The sequence below is a fragment of the Palaemon carinicauda genome, chromosome 7 (genome assembly GCF_036898095.1).
Source record: "Palaemon carinicauda isolate YSFRI2023 chromosome 7, ASM3689809v2, whole genome shotgun sequence".
Lineage (NCBI taxonomy): Eukaryota > Metazoa > Arthropoda > Malacostraca > Decapoda > Palaemonidae > Palaemon > Palaemon carinicauda.
In genome coordinates, this window is record NC_090731.1 from 67,223,011 (window position 1) to 67,228,010 (window position 5,000).

The following is a 5,000-nucleotide window of genomic DNA, read 5'->3' on the forward strand; positions in this document are numbered from 1 at the left end:
TGTGTTTACGTAAAAACTCCTTTCGTTTTGTTTACTCAGAAATTCACATCGAAATTTACTCTCTCTCTCTCTCTCTCTCTCTCTCTCTCTCTCTCTCTCTTTCGTGAGCCTTCTTGAGTGTTTGTGAGGCAAAGGATAAATAAACTCTTTCGTTCAGTAGACCATATTTCTATTTTCTTTATACTGGAAAGGTTATCTTATTTAAGGTCAATGAGTGTCAGTTAGGTTATACCTTAAAGGACTCCAATAAACAATATATGATAAATGATTGCTTCCTTATTATCTAACTTATTTGTGCAAATTGTTCTTGAAGATTTTTCTTTTAATATTTTTCCCCAATCATTACTTTAACCCTTATCTCAACCTCATAATACTGAGGTAGTCTATGCCTCCAATCACCCCTTTTGACACCGTTCCATCCATTACCCCCACTATTCATGCATTCGGTGCTCACATGTAATTTAACTAAGTAATTACCACTTTCTCTTTCCAATGTATATTTATCAATGTTCCCATTTAGAAACCATGTATGATGAATAATAAAACCTCTTTCTAAATACATCTCCAGAATGCTCCATGGTTATATACTTTAGGAAATCCCGCTCCTTCTCTTTAACATAACTTTGCATTTAAATATTCTTGTGCAATGATCCGTTCATATTCTTCAAAACCACTCCACCATATGTAGCAAAAACAGACGCCAAGTACTTGAACTGATCTTCTTCCTCAACTAACTAACCATTCAACATGACATTCATCCTATCACCACCCTATCTTCTCGTGCATCTCATAACCTTACTCTTACCCACATTAACTCACAACCTTCTTTCTCTAACGCCCTCCCAAACTCTGTCACTAATCGACCCAGCTTCTCCTCCGAGTCTGCAAACAATACCATATCATCTCTCAAACAAAATCTGATTCACCTCCCACTCATGACCATTCTCATCTATCAAATTTCAATCTTCGATCAAGCGCTCAAGCAATCACCTCTACCAAAACTCCATCAGCAAACAAATTGAGCAATCATTGTGACATCACAAAACCCTTTGTCAGCCCCAATCTCACTGGAAACACCTCACTCACTTCATTTCCTATCCTGATACAAGGTTTGCTGCCTATATAAATTAATTACAGGTTGCATATATATATATATATATGTATATATATATATATATGGATATATATACATATATATATATATATATCTGTATATATATATATATATATGCAGTATATATATATATATATATATAAATATATATATATATATATATATGCACACACACACATATATATATATATATATATATACATATATATACACAACACCACATAATGAGAGAAAAAAAACTTTTGTTAATAAAACAAGTAAAAAATAGAATGCAAATAGAACATTGATTTTAAGATATTACGTAGAGAGAGAGAGAGAGAGAGAGAGAGAGAGAGAGGGAGAGACCAAATTTTCAAAGTAATGAAAATGAAAAAAAAAAAGTAGCCGCAATTAGTAGTGTTTCCCCTAGGTCACGAAATCGAAATTTAAAGAAGTATAAGCATATGTTGGAGAGCTGTTGGTAAACAAAAATGTAGTTATGAAAAGTAAAATCTCACTTTCTCTAAACAGAAAAATAATTTATCAGATGATTCTAATAGAATTAACTTATGCAACGGAAAACTGAACCATTTCTAAAGCCTCAGAACATAAGCTCGGTACAACTCAAAGAGCTGTGAAAAGAATAAAGGTGGGTTTAAGACTAAATGACTGAAAAGGAGCAATATGGATACGACAACAAACTGAAGTAAAAGATATTCTAACAACATGCAGGGAAAAGAAATTGACATGGACAGGACATATAATGAGAATTATAGATAATAGATAAGTGTTATGAATAAAATAATGGGTTCCTGGAGATAGCAAAAGAAGCAGAGGGTGGAAGAGAAGATGACTGATTGACGAAATGAAAATTTGCGAGTATGAACTTGCATAGATATACCATAATCAGACGCAGGTGGATGGACATGATGGAGGACTTTTTCTGCAATTAATGTGAAACGACTGATGATGACATACATACATATATATATATATATATATATATTATATGTATACACACACACACACACACACATATATATATATATATATATACATATATATATATATATATATATACACACACACATATATATATATATATATATATACAAGTACTACTAGCGGGTATTGGATTAAAACATGTTTCCTTCAGAATGATTGTAATGAATCGGACAGCATCTGATAATTTTCTATTAATTAGGTAAAAAGCTTATATTTTTATAAATAGAATATGAAAAGCGAATTGAGAGGAATGAAATTGAAACAAAATATTTAGTAGCATCTGAGGGACCTGAAATGGGTACAAATAACTCTCCATCATAATTTTTAAAAGTGAGAGACCTAATTGATAAAGTTTGAAGGTGTATTCTTTTAAAAATGGTGGGATAGTGAATGATGGTGACTACTAACTTCAGAACATCAGCAATCTCACCTTGCATTTAATTAGCCCAAGATCATGCCTGGCCTCACATAATTTCTGTCCGTGAATTCAAAATTATAAATATGCTTAGCGAGTGATAATGGCCTCGTGATATTCTTTAAGATTTTATTTGATTTATCGAGTTGAGCTATATAATCTGGTGTTGGTGCCTTTGGAGATTTTCAGTTTTCATTTCTGAAGGATTTGATTTATTGACTTCTTTTATATAATCAGGCCATGGAGCCTGTGGAACTATTCAGTCCGCATGTCAAGTAAATTAGGATAAAACTTCATGGCTACACTTTGAGGTAAAGTTAAAACACCTTTTTTGACAGGAAGATGAAATAATGAAAGCAATAAAAGGAGGGAACAGTTTTCAAGCCAAGAGAATTAAGTATAAAACCTTAGAGCTACAATTTGAGGGAAAATTTGGATCATCTTTTGACAGCAAGATGAAATAACGAAAGCAATAATTGGAGGCAACAGTCCCCAAGTCAATAGAATTAAGGATAGAACCTTCTAGCTACTCTTTGGGGTAAAAGTTAGTACACCTTTTATTATTGTTGATATTTTTTTTTTATTTTTACTAGCTAAGCTACACCCCAAGCTTGAAAAACAGGATACTAAAATCCAAAGGGTTTCACCAAATAAAAATAGTCCAGTGAGGTAAGAAAACCAAGAAATGAAAATTTACAAGAAAATTAATAAATAATCAAAATAAAATATCTTAAGACGAACATATGTTTAGTTTCTAGAATTTCTGAATGTTATCATAAATTCTTCAGATATATTCTAGTGCAATTAAAGGAATCCTATGTGACGAGGCGAGAGAAGGTTGTGACTCAAAGACAGGATGAAAGCAACTGAGCTCTTTATTACAGACACTCATCTTTACATACAAAAACTCAATGCAACAGGAAGTTTCCTGTTCAGCCGGTTAATAGTTACCGGTGAGAAAAAACATACATGTTATTTCATGTTCTTTTTAGTGTGAGGGGAGAGCGAAGATACAAGCATAATATATACACAAAATAAAATGTCATTACTATGTACGATCGTGTGACACACGGTTGGTACATGGCTCCCCACTAAAAATGACATACTGTACATGTTAAATAGGGCGCCCTGATCTAGAGAGGCGAACTGTAGGCAGGTCATCTGGCAGGAGATAAGCAGGTTTTAGATGATCAATGGAGACCCAGTCTTCTACGCCACGAATGTTTAGTAGGAATGCTTTCGGACTGCGTCGGATCACAAGGAAGGAGCCTGTGTAAGGGGCGTTAGCGGTGACTTGTTAGTGTCGTTGCGTAGGAAGACGTGAGTTGCAGAGTGCAAGCCTTTCGGTATGTGATGCTTCGCTGGGGGCTTGTATGTCTGGCGGCATGGAGTAAATTTTCCCACGACGTGACGTATGCGCTGGAGATCGTCGCCGGAGGTTGTAGAAGGAAAAAATTCGGCAAGGATGACCAACGGGTCGCCATACACCAATTCAGCTGCCGAGACGTCGAGGATGTCTTTAGGAGTGGTCCCAGGAGGTGCAATGAAAACGTTTAACTATTCCATTGTCAGCGGGGTTGTAGGCAGTTGTCTGATGTAGGGTGATGCCCAGGACATTCACTAATGATGTCCACAAGTGAGAGGTGAAAGTGGTACCCCTGTCAGAAGAAATATGCTCAAGGATACCAATTCTTGCAATCCATCCTGAGAGTTAGGCAGATGTACATGAGGTGGATGTTCCAGTTTCCATAGGAATGGCTTCAGGCCAACGAGTGGAGCGGTCGATGACGGTAAACAAGTAATAATGTCCTTGTGATGTGGGAAGGGGGCCTACAACGTCGACGTGAATGTGTGCGAAATGACGCTGAGGTTGAGGAAAGGTGCCCACTCCTGAATCCGTGTGTCGATGTACTTTGGAAGTTTGGCAAGAAGTACAGGCGTGGACCCAATCCTTAGCATCCTTAGAAATGCCGTGCCAAATGAACTTTGTCTTCAGAAGCTGTGCAGTAGAACGGCACAAGGGATGTGAAAGGCCGTGAATGAAATCAAACACCTGCCAGCACATGGGAGAGGGAATCCAAGGTTGCGATTTACCAGTACTGATGTCAGAGAGGAGGGTGGTGTTTGAGTATTCGAGGGGGAAGTCTTCCCAACGGAGGGACGTGCAGGATGTTCTACATGGTTGATACAATGGATCCTGTCCTTGGGCTTCAGCCAAGGCATTGTAATCCAATCCCAGTTGAATGGCAGCCAACGTGTTTCTTGACAGGGCATCGGCAACGGGATTAATTTTCCCAGGGACGTATTGAAGGCTGCAATTGTATTCAGCCACGACGGAGAGATGTCGGTGTTGACGGGCGAACCAGGCGTCAAACTGTCGAGTGAAGGTGTGCACCAGAGGCATGTGGTCTGTGCGAAGGACGAAGGGCATACCTTCTAAAAAATGGTGAAAGTGACGGACAGCCAAGTGCACTGCCAGCAATTTGC